The sequence below is a fragment of the Pimephales promelas genome, chromosome 2 (genome assembly GCF_988280905.1).
Source record: "Pimephales promelas chromosome 2, fPimPro1.hap1.1, whole genome shotgun sequence".
NCBI classification, from domain to species: Eukaryota; Metazoa; Chordata; class Actinopteri; order Cypriniformes; family Leuciscidae; genus Pimephales; species Pimephales promelas.
In genome coordinates, this window is record NC_142770.1 from 8,426,975 (window position 1) to 8,447,833 (window position 20,859).

The 20,859-nt window shown below is 39.4% G+C and overlaps 1 protein-coding gene across 1 annotated transcript in view; it reads right to left on the reverse strand.

Moving 5' to 3' along the window:
- ahr2 (aryl hydrocarbon receptor 2) overlaps positions 1–20,859 on the reverse strand; it is a 76,947-nt gene that overhangs the window by 13,864 nt on the left and 42,224 nt on the right. The window lies entirely within an intron of this gene.

Genomic DNA, 20,859 nt, shown 5'->3' on the forward strand with positions numbered 1-20,859 from the left:
AACTGAGGTAGAATCTGTGGTGAACTAAGGTAAAATATGAGGTAAAATCTGAGTTAAAGTTTGAGACTTTAATGAGTTAACATCTGTGGTGAACTCTGATGCTCTAAAATAAACCTGTAAGGCAAAAAGTAAAAAAAGTAGAGATAAACTGAGATCAAATCTTTGATGAACAGAGGTAAAATATGAGGTAAAAATCTGTGGTGAAGTTAAAAAGTGAGGTAAAGTTAAAAGTGAGGTAAACTCTAATGTAAATGAAAATAAAATATAAGGTAACTCTGATGTAAACTCATTGGTAACCCACTACCTTTGATGTAAAATATGAGGTAAACTTTGTGGTTCTGATGTAAAATCTGAGTTCACTTCTTGAAGCTCAGCAATGACCACACTGAACGTGCGACGGTCTTTTTTTTATTCCTGCTCTCAGAGAGAGAGAGAGAGAGATTTCAACACGTTCACAGCACACAGGACGTCTGAACAGACACACACACCTACGCTCTCACTACACACACTGCAATTTTATGTGCGAGGAAGTGTACAAAAAACCTCAACTGACAATTTCGCAAACATTAAAATGTTAAGTTAATGTCAAATATTTGTGGGTTCGCCATATTTTCCAAACATTCATTTTCAGTATTGATTCATTTTAAATTCACATCGCTAAATGAATGCTAAACTACCTGATATATCTCATCTCTAATATTTATTGTCAAGTACGACTTCAGTTGGGAGGGTTTTTTTGTGTGTGTGTGGAAATGTCTAGAGCTAGGCTAACGCTGAGCTAACATAAGCCAGTGGGTGCGGCTGGCTAAGCCATTTCCTCCCTGACCGGCGCAGATGTCTTGCTATTTCTAGACCTTATCAAAAGCGCTCTATCGTAACTCTTGGAGGAAAAAAAAAAGAAGGGATTGGGTGGGGGGGGGGGGGGGGGTCGGGGGCGAACAAGAAAAAGTGGAGGAGGGGAAAAAACGGCGTTCTTCTGCTAAGCACCAAAAATATCTCCCCACAGGACACAGATGTTGAGAGATTATTTGGCGAGGAGTAAAGCCGAGGCGAACTCAAACCACTTTAAACATGGACTGCTGATCGGTCTGGCAGTTTAAATTGCAAACGAATGTAAAAAAAACAAAACAAAACAACGGAAAAGAGAAAAAAAGGAGAAGGACAGAGACAACAACATCGTTCTGTAGACATTCACCACAGATCTTGATGGAGAAGTAAATAGGGGTGTAATACAAACTCTGCCACCACACCAAAGAAATAACTACAGTACGGACAGCAAAGAACGCGAGGGGAAACTCTTGATGAGGAAAACAGACCACTTGGCCCCTAGCGCTTGCTAGGCTTCTGAAGCTAAAGAGCGCAAGCATACACAAACCGAGGCAGCTGCTCAGGAGTCTCGGAGTCTACTGACACACAACAACTCATTGACAGAACTACACACGACTGCGAGCTGAAACGAGTTTGCTCCGCTGAACCCTTTCCGACGGTCTGAACGCTCCTGGCACGCAAGTCCGTCAAACGTTGGCAGCCTATTGGCCGTGTGGTCCCGTTCCGACTCTGTATTTAAAACTCCAGTCTTTCATAAGCGTATCGGGCCTGTTATTAAAAATTGAGGTTTGAGGAACATCTATGTAATCATGATCCACCTCTTCTTCATGGATCGCACTGACCTCCACTGACCTGCTTTCAGAGACGAATAAAAAGATGAAGTCCGGTCTGGTGGCCGAGTGGTTATAAGCACACTACAGTAATTCAACACACATGTAACCACAACGTCTCCCTTAGACCCTTCAATTTTGTATTAGGGATATCTCGACCGCAATCTCTAAACCAGTTCTCCGCTGCGTAACTGGAGAAAGTGGGAGGTCTGGTGTGTATGGTGATCAGGAACAGGGTGAACTTGTCTAATATGGGTCATTAAATCTACCGAAAGCCCAGTGCCTCCCACTTGATGAGCACATCTTTGATCTGCCTTTCATCTTTTCTGTACCATTCTTTCTTTCGACATTAAACTCTCAGTAATTGTCCTCAAATTAAGGCAGACTTGAATGCAAGCTTGCAGTTGATTATGGAGAACTACACCCTTCTTTGAAATACCGATGATACCCAGTTACGGGGAGGCTTTTTGACCAGGAACATCTCGACTCAACCTAAAACAAGAACACACAATGTCAAAACACAGCAAGGCTTGACATTGTCAAAATTTTGGATCCAATTTTTGGAGGCCAATTTTTGGATCTTTGGGAAACCACTGGCCACAGTTGCTGTTGAGGCTGCTGTCACTTTAAAGGGTTAGTTCACCCAAAAATGAAAATTAAGTCATTAATTACTCACCCCCATGCTGTACCAACCCCGTAAGACCTTCGTTCGTCTTCGGAACACAAATGAAGATATTTTTGATTAAATTTGAGAGCTGTATAACTACCACATTGGCTCCTAAAGGACTGCCTCTTGACGGCCCAGAAAGTCAATGAAGAAAATGTTTAAATATCCCAAGTGACTACCGTGGCTCAACTATATGTTTATCAAGCGACGCAAATACTTTTTGTGCGAAAAAACAAACAAAAATAACGAGTTTATTCGACTATTTCTTTTCTTCCTTGTAGGCCAGAACGAGTCTTCCTTAGATTTCCACGACGCATGTGCGAGAATTGCGATCTGAAGTAGTGTAAGCTGGTGTGAGCAGATCGCAAATCTCGCGCATGCGTCGTGGAAATCTAAGGAATTCTCGTTCTGGCCTACAAGGAAGAAAAGAAATAGTCGAATAAACTCGTTATTTTTGTTTGTTTTTTCGCACAAAAAGTATTCGCGTCGCTTGATAAACATATAGTTGAGCCACGGTAGTCACTTGGGATATTTAAACATTTTCTTCATTGACTTTCTGGGCCGTCAAGAGGCAGTCCTTTAGGAGCCAATGTGGTAGTTATACAGCTCTCAAATTTAATCAAAAATATCTTCATTTGTGTTCCGAAGACGAACGAAGGTCTTACGGGGTTGGTACAGCATGGGGGTGAGTAATTAATGACTTAATTTTCATTTTTGGGTGAACTAACCCTTTAAGACCTGACACACGGATACGTTACACTGTAATATAGGTTTTCTTTCCCAACTGTTTACATTCACTTAAAACATAACAGACTATGTTTACGTTAATACTCGCAGAGTGTGTGTCAACTCGCTGTCGGAGAGATGAAGGCATTAGCGGATCGTGAAAACACAACACATTCTGCCAGCGTCTGGATAGTGTCTGCCGCTAACGCGAATGGAGGCACGCTGTGTGTTCTTGAGAGTGAGAAATGAAGACAGAGAGAGCGAGCGAGCGAGCGAGGGAAACCCACTGGGCTCTCGTTTAGCCTGTGGTTTAATAACCTCGCGTGCTGAGAATGACTGCATCCTTTACAGCACCTGAACCCTATTAGCTAACAAACTGGACCACTTCCCAGACGTTTACCAATCCTTTTCTTCACCTCCCTTGACACGGTGAATGTTGCTCTATAGAAATTATAATCTCTCCTTCTCTTTGTTATTCTTTTCCTTTTCCCATTTATTGAAATTCACAAATACGCAAAGCTGCATGCAATATGAAAAACACATACTAAATACACCGGCGCAAACCCAAACAGCTGTTACGTAAAATCTGTGGGGACTAGTTTCATAGCTGCGAAAAGTATGTCATTTTTATGTATACATTTTTTTAAATGGAGAACAAACAGTCTTTGTCTGCATGTACAAACACATAGTTAACGTTAACACGCTCTTGTCAGGTATCAACATTGCTCGAGCTGTGTTTTCACACTTTCGAAATGCTGCCAAGTTGTTTTATTGCGTCGTTTGAATGCGCTACAGTCAAACGCAAAGCAAACACATTCGATTGATTTTTAGAAAAAAATATAGATGCCCGGCCCGCGGCATTCAAAGATTTTGTGCGACGGTAATGTCTTAGGCAATATTCTGGCAAAATATGAGGTTTTGTACATAAACGCGCACACACTGCACCCACCCACTGGGATTTTAAAGGCTTTGAAACTCCAGTGCTGAATTGAGCCATTGTTTTTTTTTTTACGTTGTTAGAAAAACCCTGACATTGACTTTGATTCTCTGTCTCTGTGGTGAGAGGCAGGTTTAGACTTGAAGGTATGAGGATTGTGGTATCTGTGTCTTCCAAGATACTTCTCTCACACACACCATCAGCAATCTCTCCAGTTTCTGTCTTTTGACAGGATTCCAAACGAGCGTTTTCTAACCAGGCCTAATTAAAAGTCTATTAACGCAGATGCTGCTGTTTATTTACACATGCAAATTTACAACAAAAAAAAAAGAGGCAGAGGCTGCACAGTACAATTCCTAATCTTGAGGGAAAATGCTACAACAATGCAGAACAATGTTACAAACAATGCAGAAGACAATGTGTCTGGATAGAAAGGATTTCAACCATCATTTGATATATGACTGATGTCATTATCAACAGATATTACCACAAAATAACATTTGGTTTCTGTGGGTGGGAACATTAATTGCGGCAATTTTTTGCCTGCTGAGTTTTGTGAAAAGATGTCTAATGAGTCTAATTAACAGTATACTGAAAAAAAGAAATTAATTCTTTAAAATAAATGAAATGCATTGAATGAACAAAAGTAATTCATATGTACTATTTTAGCACAGATTTTTGTGATTATAATGAGCCTAATTTACACAGAAAGTGGGCATAATTCTGATGAAAAATTGCAAATTATTTCATTAAGATGAATAAACACTTAAATAAATTTAATGTTTTAACAACACGCAACACAATGTTATTTTAGGGCTCTGTTTTGTGAGAACTTTTGTGAAAAGCCTAATTTACATTGAAAGTAGGTAAGTTTGTGCTACAAAATAAAATCTAATAAATTTAGATTCAATATTTTAAAATTAAATACTTTTAAATATTTTATTTAAGTAATGCTTTTAAAGAATGCTTGTTCATGGTAAAAAAAAAAAGAATGAATTTATTTCAGTTTGAAAACTTTAAATGTATTGAAATTAAATACTTAAATATTTTAAGTATGGAACTGAAAGTGATGCGATAAATTCAGTCCAAATGAATTATGAAAGGTCACAAACTGTTTGTGTGACCTTGATGTCATCTTGACAGAGAACTGACCTGGTATTTCAACCAATCAGATGCCTGTGACATTATCAAAACATGCCTTACTAGCCAATAAATCTCTCTAGTAGTAGTAACGCCAACAATGGTAGTAGTGTAAGTATGCTATAGCAGTGCACACTATAATTTTACTGTTGATTTGTATTGTTGTTCTTGTGCTGTCCTTTCAACACCCTTTCAGTGAAGTACGCTATGTTGTCGTGAAGGGATAAACAGACAGTGAGAGCAGAGCAGGAAGTGTTGTGTAAAAGAGACGGGGTGGAGGGGGATCATGGGACTTGTACAACTGCTTCACTGTTTACATAGCCTGTTTTCTGTCAGGCAAAAGCATTAAACTTGAAATGGCCCTTTTTGTCAGAGAGACAGTGAGAGAGCATGGCCTGAATGCGAGGAATGTTTCTTTCGAATGTAGAGTGTAAATTAAGCCATTGTCATATTCATCCATTGTCATTCATAAAACAATTTATAGATTAACAAATTCAACAAATTGTATTATATATATATATATATATAATAAAACGCATTATAAACATATAATAAGCAATAATGTATATAAAGTATATAGATTTACATATAAATGTATATTATATATAAATATTTTATATAAATAATATTTTTTTCTTAAATATACATGTGTGTGTATTTATACATATTTATACATATAATAATTATACATAGTGCACCCACATATATTTGGTAAACACAAACTTTTATTTTGGACGCGATTAATTTGACAGCCCTAATATATATATATAAATATATATTAGAATAATATATTAAGAAATGTATTTATAATATATTTTAGATTATATATTGTATTTTAATTCCCAAAAGTAACACTATGACTAAGAAAATACACACGCACGTATGAATGTATTCATTATTAATTAAAATCTTAATGAATTAAAATCAAACATATCTATATATAAAATACATATATTTATTAAATGAATAAATCTTGATTAACACTAAAAATAAATCATAAATTCAAATATATTGCCACAAAAGCAAACTGTTTTGCTCTCAGTCTCTCCCTCCCACTCTATCTGCTGTGAACTCTGCTCATGCCCGCACAAACAGCCTCGACCCTTGACCTCTGGAGATGAAGCGGGGTCCAGCGGCGCTGTCGGGAGACGATTCTGCCGTTGTGTTTGTGTGCGTGGGAGAGGTCTGTTTAATCTTCTCTGATCGCCGCAACGTGCCATAATGAAAGGCAAGCTCTCGACCCCTCGGTTAAACTACCAGAGGCCTGACGTTTATGGAGGCATTCATCAAGCTTGCATGTTGATTCATTAAATGAATGTTAAACGTCACAAACACAAAACAATGTCAAAAGTCTGTCTACACGAGCCTCAAGTGCTGTCGACAACAACTCACTGGAGAAGTGAAATTGGGTGTTTACTTTAACGTCTGAAAAAGCAGAAGTTCACGAGAACAAAATGTGCGCAGACTGACGTGGTTTCAGTGAGGTTTAGACTTTGTTTGTTTGGGGTCAGGTGGGATACGGTCGGGTGATTCGTTCAGAAGGTCGACAGAGTTAGTGTTTGGGTTGCGCATCGAGCGAGGGAAAGGCCTAAGGGGTGCCAAAACAGAGTCAAGGAGGAAATCTGTGCGTGTGTGTGTGCGCGAAGAATGAAAAAGGGCGACATTCTTCCATCCAGATCTTAGGGTCTCAACATTCAGAGCGGGAAAACCACATCCTGAGATTTGTTCGCAGCAATTACATTGATAAGAAGACTGCCAGCTGCACAATAACTGTTGTTGAGATGTGGGGAAAGCATATAGAGGGAGAACAAGGGTTTTTGTTTTAGTTCTACACACACACACACACACACAAAATGGGCAGATTTCTGGAAGGAAGAACGAATAAGTGACAAGTTCTGCTAAAAACTGAAACCAAGTCTTTGGAGATCCACTTCTATAATCCGTTTCATTTAACTATTACACAGGCTTTAAACAAATAAATAAAACAAAATGAATAAAACGAAAAAGGCACTGCTTAAAAAAATTATAAATAAAATCTACTGAATGCGTAAGTAGATGCAAAAAATATGACAAACAAATAAAAGGAAATACTACTAAAAAAGTTATAATTAAGCAATTAATTTAAATACTTAAGTAGTAGTGAAGTAAAGTAGCTGTGAAGTAAAAATCTCTAAGGTGAATTAAAATTGCATTTGCAGTACGTTTCCAGGAAATTTGTTTTTCTATCATTTAATAATGTAAAAAAAGTCTTTGTTATTAATATTTCTCCCATTGGATAAGTCAATTCTAAATTCCACCATGAGTGTCATAATTCATTAAAAAATATCTTTCACAGAAGTAAAATGAGATGTGGAAAAAAAACAAAAAAACGTCACTAGACGACTATGTGGCTATTTGTCCGAAGAGAAAGCCAAATTAACGCCATCTACCAAACCATCTGTTTATGCAATAATCCACACCAGACCATTTTCCAGCCGATGGGTGTGTAACGTGAGCATAAGAGTACCTTGGATGTGTGTATGAATTTGTGAGGTAAGTTTACATGCGCGTCAGACTCCGTAATAAACGGCCGACATTACACTTTAACGCTACGAGCCAAAGCCAACATCAAACCAACACAAACAGGCGAGAGAACAAAACAAGGGCAAGCAGCGGCCCGCGTCTCAGAGAGAGAGCGAGAGATGGACAGATATTGGATTGGGACGCTGCCAAGTGTGTATCAGTGCTGGCTTCCCGTCAACAAAACCCAACAGAAATGTCGCAGGTGTTGAGTCAGGTCTTGTTTTTTTTTTTGGCGTGTTATTAATATCTCTCCAGAATTTCTCCGGGAACTCTTGATAAGCTGTCGCATTTTTTGCAGCGAACGTTGCCATGTTGGCAGGGGTTGAGTCGACCGGACGGCCGTGTTCTACTGTAAATCACCTCGTGGCACGAAAATGGGGAGAGATAAAGAAAGAGCGCCAGAAAACGCTCTTGACCGCACGTCGGAATGGAAAATGCGGCTGAAAAGCGAGCTCTCTTTTTCTTGGCAGCTTCGCTCTGCGCTCGCTTCCCTGCTGCTCTTAATTACCAAACTCCATATCCTTGTGTAACCAAACCCTTCTCTCCCCGACCCCTTTCCTCCGCCACCTCCTTTCCCTCCCCCTCTATCTGTTCTCCTCCCTCGCTGGCCGATCTCCGTCCCAAAAACTTAGGCAGCGGTTGCCAGGGTTGAAAGTTCGCACGCTCGTTCCTCACGCAAGGCTTGGGCTCTGCTTAGTTCTCACTCAGCACTTTCACACACACATACACAGTGTGTCCTGCTCCATTCTCAAAAAACAGTAAATTCCACACTACCGCCGCCAACACATACACACACACACACACACTTCTTCCTAAGCCCGGCTGCAACCATGCAGCTGCCAGCCAGGTAAACACACAGACACACACACACACACTCACAAAGCAGCTCATTGTTGTAGGAGCTGGCCTTGACCTGTTTAACATGCTGGGAGAGGGCAAAGCGAAGAAAACGAGAGCGGGAAATGAAAAGGAAAAAAAAAAAAGAAGAGCAGCAAATTAGGAGAAGGGAGGATAAAAACATCATCTTTTCACCTGGACGTTTCTCAACTCAAGGAACTATTGTTCAAATGCTGCTTTTGCCTCTGGTTAACCGTCTCATTTATTGCAAAATTTGTTGGCTAGTTACAAAGCTAAATATTAGCTTTTAGAAACTAAGGCCGTGTGTCCACCAAAGCGTTTTTCCATGCACCTGGCGTATGTTTTCAATTGTTTTCAATGGGAGCGCTGCGTTCTTGTAAACGCCATGAGCGTACCGAGGCGCTGAGCGTTTTTTTCACGCTGAAGCGCCCAGCATTTTTTACTGGTCGCTGGGAGTTGAAAAACGTTCAACTTTGGATAAAACGCAGCGCTCATCACTGTCACTTTTTACCCAGCCGTCCAATCACAGTGGAGGAGGGGCGGGACTAATACCACACCGAGCAACTGTCACAACATTCAAACAGCTGCGGATATTCTGTATCATAGCAACGAAACGTCTCAACGGAAAAAACGCTGCGCTGCCAAAACGCTCTCAAGCGCCCAAAGCACGGCGTCTTCAGCAGAGCGTCTAGCGTTTTCAGCTGGATAAAAACGCTTTGGTGGACACACGGCCTTAGATTCAATAAATAGTTTTGCAATTTATTTTAGAACTTATCAGCATAAAAAAGTATTCATAAAATACATAGTTGGCCTATGATCAACAATCTTGTGTTATTGTCATTTTGATGACTTTATTTTATACTACAAAATATGGATCTGCAAAACGATGTAGTGTTTATATATAGCCTATATATCCAGAATCTGTCTTTACCGGCCAAAGGTGGTCAGCGCAGACCACAACGATCTGCCCTGGTCTGTCAGTCCTGGGCGAGTCCCATCCAATTGTGTCCCAGATCTTGCCGTAGCGAGTCGCGCCATCTTGTTGCAGGGCGCCCGCGTGGCCGTTTGATGTCGATCGGCAACCAGATGGTGACTTCGCGCATCAGGTGCCCGGCCCAGCGCAACTTGGTCTTGTTGGCCAGGTCCGCGGCGTCGGCCACCCTGGTCATGGCCCGCAGCTGCTCGTTGGGGACGTGGTCAATCCGTTTAACCCCGATCATGCAGCGCTCTATTGCGCGTTCAGTCGCGGCCAGCTTTTGCCGGTCGTCCCGCCGTCGTTGCCCAGGTCTCGGCCCCGTAGAGCATGGCCGGCAGGACGGTGCTGTTGAATAGGGCGGCCCTGATGTCGGCGTCGATGGCTCTGTTGGTGGCCGTCTCGGCAATTGAGCCAAAGCTGACCCAGGCGGCTCGGCGTCGTCGTGCCAGTTCTCGACCCATCTTGTGGTCGGTGGTCAGCTCCTGGCCCAAGTAGATGTAGCTATCGACTTGCTGGTGCTGGCCGACATGAAGGGTAGGAAGGGATTCATGTCGGCCACCTGGTCGTTGCGCATCCACTTGGTTTTGGCCAGATTGATTTTGCACGAGTCAGGGGGTGAAAAGCTTGGGCAAGATGGTGTCGCCCTGCTTGACCCCGCGGCCGGCCTCGATTTTAAACGGCCGGTCGAACAGGGTGATGGAAGTGGCGCAATTGCTGTTCAGCTCCTGCAGCAAAATGTGTTAAACTAAATTATACTAATGACAATAAATATTAAATATTTATTAGGGCTGCCCCCTGATAGTCGGCTAAACGTTAGTCGACTAGAAGAGGTTTGGTCGACCGTTATTTTATATATATATATATAAGTCGGTTAGTCGCAGAAAAAAAAAACGCCACAGGAAGTGGCGAAATCACGAAATCACGCCGTCTGTGATCGTTAACGGCAGGAAATCCAAACATTAGCCTCGCAGACATTTGGAATATATAAGAATGCTTGAAATATCCACTTTTAAGTAAACCAATTCAAATGGAAAATTAATATTCTCATATTATGTAATTCGCACGAAACGGGCATTTAGGTGATTAGAAAACATTATCAATAAACTATTCAAATGTTAAGGCAGTCTCCTGTTTTTTCATTAAAATGTGTGTGTTTGAGCACTGATTAGGCTATGTTAATTTAGACAATTCACTAATAATTAATATAAAAGCATGATTAGTCGACTAATCGCTAAAATGAACGACTACAAGAAAAATCTAACCCTATCATACACTATCGTTTAAAGAAATAAAGATCATGACTCATCCCTAATGCAAAAATAAAAATAAAAAATATCAGGGGAAAACCATGAGAGATGACGCATATGGAAATACAAAATACTGGAATTTCATAGAGTTTCACTTTTGAGAAGGAAAGTTCTGATTCAGGAGAACTCCCGCCCCCCTCCTCATTCCTAGGTGATTTTCCCAAACTGTTTCCTGGTCAAATTTACCCAGGGTTTCTTCAGAAAAACTAAACGAGAACTTTAAAACAAACATTACATCAGATTAGTAAAAAAAAAAAAAAAACTTGATTGTCCAGTCCTCGACATAAAGAGGAAAACTCAGACTGGAAGTGCCATTTGCTTATTTAGAACTTACTGAATGACTTCAAGAGTTTTTTTAGTTTATACAACAGCTCAAAAGCTGTCACACAATTTGTACTTGCACTACCATTATATGTACAAAGCCTGTAGTAATTTAGGAACTTTGCTTGTAGGAAATTTGCTTGTTTGCCAAGTAGTGATGAAACATCCCGGTGACAAGTTACAATTACCGTACGAACTGTTTTAGGACTCTGCCAGGGTGAGATCATCAAGTCGCTGGCAACCTCCTAAACGTATAAACAGTGTTTATGTTTCATAACAAACTTGCATTTAAAAATCAATCTTCCCATCTCCCCCAATGAAAACACCCCCTCTCAATCTCCCTCTCTCAAATGCTCTTGTTACCTCCCTCGACCTCTCTGTCTAAATAAACTCTTAACACGCAATGCTACTGGCAATAAAGCCACTTTTCAGGAGAATCTGCCAAACACATCATTCATCAGAACAAAGCGATAGAGAAAGAGAGAGAGAGAGAGAGAGAAAGATAGATACGCACTCGGCCTCTTATTGCTCAGGCCTTTTTATTTACGATACGCACACGCACACTGCCGCAAAATGACCGTCCAGGATGTTTTCTACAAGGCTTTCTCATGCCCAGGCCCTTAGAACATGTGTATTCATGTGTGTGTGTGTGGATGGGTGTGGTTTGGTTTGGTGGGCTTCAGTCTAGTAAGAGCTGCCATGGTCAGGATGTACGCCAACTGCAAAGTTGCAAAGTAGTCTGGATCCTGACTACACACCCAGAGTTCCTCCTAATAATGCAGAACACTGCGGAAACGCTTCCTAGAAGTCTCCAGAGAGACTGAAACGTCCCGGATTATTATAGATCAACTGAGGAGATGAACAACAGGTCGCTCGTTAAATATACAAGATCTTGCCATATTCCAAAGACTGAATCACTTTCACTTTCGCTGTAAGTCATGTTAATCTGCAGTAAGGAGACATGTAAGGTCAAGAAATACACAACAAAATATTGTTTCTCGAAATTCTGACTGAATGAGATGCATTCAAAGCTATTGTAAAATGCAATAAAGGCATATTAGTGACAGACTGATAATACTAAAAATATATATATTTAAAACTAGAGCCTGACCGATAAAGGATTTTGAAGGCCGATACCGATACAAATATTTGTTGGTTTTAAAATCCGATATTCCGATATATCGGCGGATTTATACTTTTTTTTTTCAGAAACGCGCAACAAAACATTAACAGATTTCCCTAACATTAGTTATTTATGAGTTTTAACTAAAATAATATGATAATTCATGGTTGAAGCGTGTTTTGTCCGTTTTTATTTTATTTTTTAAATATATATTATCGGCCATTATAAATGCTGGCACCGATAGTTCGGAAAATGCCTAATATCGGCCTGTCTCTATTTAAAAGTAAATATTTAAATGGAAAAACTGTCAATAAATAGATGATAAATAACACAGATTTTTAATTGATTGAACATACACCAATGTTTAATAAATAGCATTTATGTAAAAACATTCCATGAGTAGTTATTTTTTATTCATACTTGTTTATTAATTTAATTGAATAAATAAGTAAATAAATTAAATATTATTTAAAAATTACATAAAAATATTTTAAAAATTAACTATTTAATTCTTATCGAATATTGCTTTTTTAAAGTTATTAAACATTCAATAAACAGTATTTCTTTATGTAAAACCAATATTCAATACATTTGTTTTTATTTTATTTTATTATTGTATTAATTTTCAAGCATGATCTATTTCTGAACACATGGTATAAATAAATAAATAAACTGAATATTGTTTTTTAATATACTGAACATTATTTACTTAAGTTTAATCATTTTTTTATTTTATTGTATTATTATTATTATTATCTTTGAGTAAATATATTTAATAAATATAATTAATTTTCAAAAATTAACAATTGAATATTGGTATATATAAATAAATAAATAAACTACGTAATGAAAATTTGTGTTATGTATCGTACTGCTATTAGCGCCATTTTATAAAAGCAATTTTCCAATGATTACAAGTGTAAGAAGACCGTATATAAATCACTGTAACGTACAGCCTCGAGCTTATTGCTTTGGGAAATATTTGCGCATCCTACACGATCACACAACAAAGAAATTACCAATATCGATGTCATCAAAATCTCACAGCTCCATCATCCTAACTAGCATTTTCCCATTCTGATGCATTGGTTGCCAAGTAACCTGTGAGGGTAGGTTGCTAAGGTTACGAGTGTCTAAATGTCAGTCTGATACGGGTCACTTCCTGTGTCAGATGGGAAACTTGGTTGTGACGTAAGAATTTCGCTGCACAGAATAGGCCAATTCTTCGAAACAAGAGCATGGTGTGGGTTGGGGTTAAAGGTTCGCGTTTGATGTGTGTACGTTCAGATGTCACTAACAATGCATGTGTGCGTGTGTGAGGTTGTTGATGAGACCAAATTGGGCGCCGGTTTTGTGTTTCGGCGCACATGCACTGTTAGCGGAAGTAGCGTTTTGTAGAAGTGCCATCGTAGAAGGGACATGATCCACCACCGCATTGTGCCCTGTGCTAAAAGTAAAGGCCCAGACCACAGAAGGCACGTGGGGGCTTCCCCTTTTGTGGTTCGGCAGATGTATTGAACCGTCGAGACGCTGTGTGGCAAACACACACCATTTGTATGCATGAGTTAACAAATATGGTCACACATACAGAGTGACACGCTTCTAACAACAGAAAAATGGCGGTTCAAACTCCCCTGAGTGATGCAACTAAGGCTAGAAAGGTCTCCATGGCAACCCAACATAGTCACCAGTTAAAACAAAACCTCCAGGCGACTAAGACAGTTTCACACACACACTCAGAGACACACACTCATCCTGTAGCACAAAGGTTATACCAGGTTAAGAGAGTTTAGTACCGTACAAACATTGTGTCAAATTTGAATAAACCAGTTTATTCAATGAATCTTATGGATTATACCATGACTCTCTCAGGTTTCTGAACTCATACATATGAACTCTTTAATCAACAGCAACACAAAATGTTGTATGGCTGTATTATATTCAACATATTATATTAAAGCTGCAGTCCGTAACTTTTTGGTGATTAAACTGTACAAAATGTATATAATGAGCGAGTACATCATGAATCGGAGACTTCAAATAGAAATTCAGATGAGAAATAGGATTCATTTTAGAAGAAAAGTTACATTTAGCACCTTTAAGTACAATAATACTATAAAAAAAACGCCAACATACATCAACGTATAACATGCGCTCTATAACTGATAATGCTGACATCCTTGACAGCCCTGGCAGGTTCTGCTTTGCATTTCCTTTGCCGTTTTGTCTTTGTTGACTTTATCAAAAGCCGAAGTAAACAGAGCGACAGTGTGCATCTGCCGCGCATCTAATGATTCAGCAGCATCTGTTTGTCTGGGAAGCGTTAACCGCCAAGGGCGCGTTCACACACTCGTCACGGCGTGTGGCCTGGTGCACGTGCGCGCTCGGGCACAAGGAGTTACGCTGAAATTACAGGGTAGAGGCACTACAGCCTGAAAGTAAAATGCAGCTATATGACATTCTATGGTGGAATGGCGTGTGAACTACTCGCACGTCGTCAAAACAAGGCCGACCCCTCCCTCGACTCAACTCTCCGCATTCCTGGCCTGCGAAAAGGTGTGTGCACTTCCACAAATCATTATGAAACACTGCATGTAGTGGGTGTAACAATGTTTACATAAAGGAGAGGATTCAGGAGGAACAATCAGGTGTAGTGAAAGTGAACGGTGACTTGGAAACATGTTTGAATAATTCATCTAAACTCTATGCAATGATCAGCAAGACCAATAGGAAGCCATGCATGCCATTTCAGATCATCACTACGTTCCAGAAACGGGACGCTGCCCCTTTAAGACTTTCTCCCATTCGTTCTGTGGGATTTCGTAAAGCTTCATGCAGTTTTGCACTCAGCTGCTCAGACATTCAAATGTTTGCTGCTTTAAATAAGCGCTGCCATGTAAATGTGTGTCTGAGAGGGTGAGAGAGAAACAGAAAGGGAAACAAGAAATACTGTCTCATGTAAACCCTTCTTAAAGTGCCGCTACTCGTACTACACAGAATTAAACCCATGCCCCCCTTATGCTTGCTTGCGCTTGGAAAACCTGCACAGCTGTCCTTCATTACAAGTTATTGGGTGGATATTTAAAAGGGTCCTTTAAAGGGGTAAGATGATGAGTCAGAATCAGGAAAAGTACCACAATGCACCTGTTCGTCCTAAAACTAAAGTTGAAAGCAAAAAACAAACAATTTTATGATTAAAAATGTAAAACTAAAAATGTTTAGCATGGCTAGCAGAATAACAGTAAGAAACATTCAGATTATACAACAACTACATTTAAATTTGCTGCTTTTATCAGGACGTGAGAAATAAGAGCAAGGTAGGCCAACATGGTAGGCTAGCAATGGCTATGCTAACAGTTAGCATACATACAGTATAGAGTTGAAAACCATATGGTTTTTGCTAACTTTTGGTTAAACACAGCAGGTAAATGGCTATAAATATATTTTCATGATATGTTATCACAACATTTTTTGTTTGGTCAAATTACCAATGTGGTTCAGATAACATAATATTTTGAGTTTCTGTTGATTAAACCAATCACCTTCATTGTATTAACTCAATTTTTTTCATTTCAATGAACGGGTTACTTTAAGTTAAACCAACAATTTTTTTTTTACAGTGGGCTAATTGCAGTCTACACATTATATTGATAAATATTAGGACTGTCAAACGATTAATCGTGATTAATCGCGATTAATCGCATCCAAAATAAAAGTTTGCGTTTACATAATATATGAGGGTGCACTGTGTATAATTATTTTATATATAAATACACACACATGCTTGTATATATTTAAGAAATATTTTCATGTATATACTGTATAGATTTATATATAATTTATATTATATATAAATATAAATATTGTATTTGTAAATAATATTTTTTCTTAAATATACATGCATGTGTATGTATATATATATATATGTGTATATACACAAAATAATTATACACAGTGCAGCCCTAATAAATATATTTTAGAGTGCACTATATACTTTAGTAAGGAAATCATTTTGCATGGCTAATGTATAATGTTATTTGACATCGCTGAGGTAAATGGTTTTCTTACCTGTAGCCATTTCAGGTGACATCACATCACAGGACATAGAAAAGAAACAAAAGACAACATTTTATTTAGTTTTTTTTCTTCATTTATCACAATGTCAATTTTTTATTTAACATAGACGTCTTGTGCTTTTTCATCGCCTTGATTTTTAAACCTTCATGGATTGATAGCACACCGAGAAAGGAAAACACTTAAAGACTGTTAAACTAAACAACACATCTGGACGCTACAGATTACACCACCATAGCCATCCACAGAGAGAGAGAGAGAGAGAGGGAGCGAGAGAGAAATTAAAACACGCCAGCTATGCAGAGGGAATATTATCTTAATCTGAAAACATTTAGTTCCAGTAGATGTTGCCTTCAGATATCCCCTCTCACGCAGGGGCTTTGGGAGGCCCTGTACGCCCCGTCACTCCAATTCCCGCAGCCAATGGCTTGTGATGACTCCCATAAATGTATCTGTGTGCATATTTTTCACCCTCCCTCTGTCCCTAAGCTCTTAATGAGAGAATTAGAAAGAGAGAGAGATCTTCGCCATCACTCTTAAAGAAACAACCTAAACCCTGCTACCCGCCCTAGCCTGGCTGATCGCTATCTAGCAGCGCCATTGTGTCTGCGGCGTACTTGTTTTCCTTTGCGTTGTGTGTACGGAGGTGGGCCCTGCAAGAACAGGGTCTCTTTAGAAGCATTCATGGAGTTTGCTGTGTGAAAAGACCAAAAGCTTTCTAATATACACATATAGCGCTGTTTCAGCTGTGACCGAGAGATGTAGACGTACAATAGAAAGTCTGTAAACTACAACGCACGGCTTGTTTAAGCTACAGGGTAGGGCTCTCTGTGCTTTATTTCTGGGCATTGGAACGTGACACATATTTCACTGAGTGGCTGTCTGCTTTCGTTTAGGCAACAATAATTGCAGCTTCCAAAAATAAAACGCGCGGCCATATATTTCGACTGCTGTTTATATCTGTCCAACAGCTGGTCATTTATTGTTTCTCAAGCTGCCTCAGCTGTTGCCTGAACTAAAGAGGGTGAATAAATAGAAAAAGATAGAGATAATTAAACGCAGTGAATAATGGTAGAGGAATATCACTGTTTGGAAAAAAAAAAGAAAAAGAGTCGTATGGCTTTCCACTGGCAACTCTCTCCTGCTTCAAGTCTTTTAAGTTCACCATAATTCCTTGCCTTTCTTTTCTTCGTGCACGGCTCAGGGTATCCTGTTTACATACCTCAGGCCTGCACATGAAAGCGGGCGGCTGTAGAAACCCCCGACCAGACATGTTGGAAAACTGCTCGCACAGGCCTGCCATGCCCTCAGACCAAGCGCAGTACAACAATGGCATGGTTGTGCAATCGTAACACAATCACTGGGAGAGCTTTTCGTCCCTTCCTGGATCAAGGTGCCACCAAGGGTTGGGAAGAGGGTGAATGCCCAGTACACGTAAATGCTTTGGAGAACTAAGGCAAAATTGCATTAGTGCTACTGGAAAGAAAGGAAAAAGGGGAATACGGTTCCTACAAATGGTAGGAACAGGAATCGTAAGGAACTTAAGGGAGTAGTTCACGTTTAAAAAAAAACTTTTGCTGATAATTTACTCACCCCCATGTCATCCAAGATGTCCATGTCTTTCTTTCTTCAGTCGAAAAGAAATTAAGGTTTTTGATGAAAACATTCCAGGATTTTTCTCCATATAATGGAGTTCATAGGGCACCAAACGGTTCAAGGTCCAAAAGACAGTTTCAGTGCAAACTGTTCAAAGGGTTTTAAACGATTCCAGACGATGAAACAAAATGAACAAATCTTTTTCCGAGTCAATTTGTTCATTTCGTTCGTTGAATGAACCAAATGACTCGAAAAAAGATTTGTTCATTTTGATGAACGAGTTCGAAAAGGAGAGTCACGAACGCTCGTCACAGAACAGAGCAAGGCGAGCATTTGAGCTTATAAAACTTAAAGGGATACTCCACTTTTTTTGGAAATAGGCTAATTTTACAACTCCCCCAGAGTTAAACAGTTGAGTTTTACCGTTCTCGAATCCATTCAGACGATTTTCTGATATTTGGAAGAATATCAGTAACCAGACAGTTTCTGGTCTCATTAACAACCATAGTAGAAAAAAAAATATACTATGGAAGTCAATGAGACCAGAAACTGTCTGGTTCCAAGTGATATTCTTCTAAATATCAGAAAATCGGCTGAATACATTTCGAAAACGATAAAATCCAACTGTTTAACTCTGGGGGAGTGGTAAAATGAGCCTATTTCCAAAAAAAGTGGAGTATCCCTTTAAACTTTGTTATACATTTTTTAAATGAGCGATCATTTCGCTTGATAAGACCCTTATTCGTCGTCTCGAATCGTTTTAAGCCCTTTGAACAGTTTGCACTGAAACTGTCTTTTGGACCTTGAACCGTTTAGTTCCCAGTAAAGGGCATTATATGGAGAAAAATGCTGGAATGTTTTCATCAAAAACCTTAATTTCTTTTCGACTCAAGAAAGAAAGACATGGACATCTTGGATGACATGGGGGTGAGTAAATTATCAGCAAAAGTGTTTTAAAAGTGAACTACTCCTTTAACGCTTATTCTACTTGACCAAAACTGCATTAGTTCGGCACACCTGCCATTGGGAAGGCAAGAGGGGAATGTCGTTCCTACATGCGGTTCAGGCACATGTAGGAATGGCAATTGTAAGGAATTGAATACAACATAGTGCACTACAGTTGCCATTGCAAAAAAAAAAAAAAGGAAGTAGAATGGCTTCTATATGCGGCTGATGCGCATGGTAATGAGAATCGTAAGCAATTTAACGCTTGTGGGTGTGATTCTACTAGACATAAACTGCATTAGTGTGACACACCTGCCCGTTGGGAAGGGAGGAGGGGAACGCAATTCCTACATGTGTTTGCGGTACATGTGTGCATGTAGATATGGGCCAAACACTAAGAATCAGGAAATTGCAAGGAATTTACCAGTTCTGACTTCAACTCTACTTGATTCTAGTTGAACTATTGTCAATTCCCTCGAGATAAGATCCCCAAATTCTGAACCAGTTTTCGATTTTCAACCCTGGGGTCTTTGTCTTTTGCAATGCAGCGCCACTGAGGAAACCTTATTTTGACCGTTTAAATATCAAATGAGGTCAAGCAGAGTTTTTAAGACCCGAATGGCTGGAGTAAACAAAACAGTTTTGCAAGCGCGCCACAGGACCTGCATGTGCGCAGATGCCTGGTTTGGGGTTTGAAGTTAACCAGTTGGGTTGAGGTTTTAAGGTGAGGTTTGGGAGAAGGCTTCTGGTTTGGGGTTGCTGGTTAATCTCAGTTTCTTTTTCCTTGTCGTCGACTTGTACAGAGTGACAGAAGAGAACAAGGCGTTTACTCTGTTGTCCTTGACTTGGCAGACTTTAACTGGACCAGGGTGTTGATTGAGTTAAGACAGCTTTGTAAAAAATGGACAACTTGCTGCAAGAATGCTAGATAAGAACAATGGTAGGGAAGTGTTTTATCAACGACCATGACTTGGCTACGATAGAGCAAAATGCTTGAGTGGCAGCTGTTGTCACATACTTCAACACATAATCAGAACAGCAGGTCCTGCAAATACACTTAAATCCGTGAGAAAAAAAAAGCAACATTCTTGAATTTTTTAAGGTTATAACAAAAACGCCATTGTCTAACTGTTGGGTTGATGTTTTCCTGATATGGTCTTGAGTTTCTAGCCGTGGCGGTATCAAGGAACGAAATTTTTGAGCAACACTCATTTACAACATCTAAACATTGTTGCAGCGAATTTTCCAGGACAAATACGATTTACATTATCTTCGAGTTGAAGAAATGATATGTATTGAAATCGAAATCTGTTTAGCAAACACTGTACACACACCCTTGCATTGTTTATTTACAACCTACTCTAATTTGTCATTGTATTGTACCAAAAAGCAGGAAATGATCAGATTACTAGATCTATCCTACAGAGGATCTCTGAGTCAGTCAGTGAGTCAATGACATAGCTCAAGGGTTCAGAAAGACTCAGTGTCTGCCCATGAGTCAAAAGACAGAGGTGGCAGAAAAATCAAGACTTTCCATGACTGTTTAGTCTCAAATCTAAAGAAGCAAATTCACTAATGCTTTATTAGCTGGTTGTCCTGCATGCTCAATAAACAAGCTACAGTTAGTGCAAAATGCAGCTGCTAGAGTTCTTACTAGGTCAAGACAATATGATCATATAACACCAATTTTATCTCTACACTGGTTACCTATTAAGTTCCGTATCAATTACAAAGTACTACAACCGACCTATAAAGCCCTAAATGGTTTAGCTACAGTGTATTTAATGGACCTTCTATCACCCTACAATCCACTTTGTTCTTTAAGATCACTAAATTCGAGGCTTCTGGTCATTCCTAGGATATCTAAGTCCACTAAAGGACGTTCTTGCATTTAACTCTGGAATAGCCTTCCTGATATTGTTCGAGGCTCACACTCGCTGTCCCAGTTTAAAACTAGATTAAAGACGCA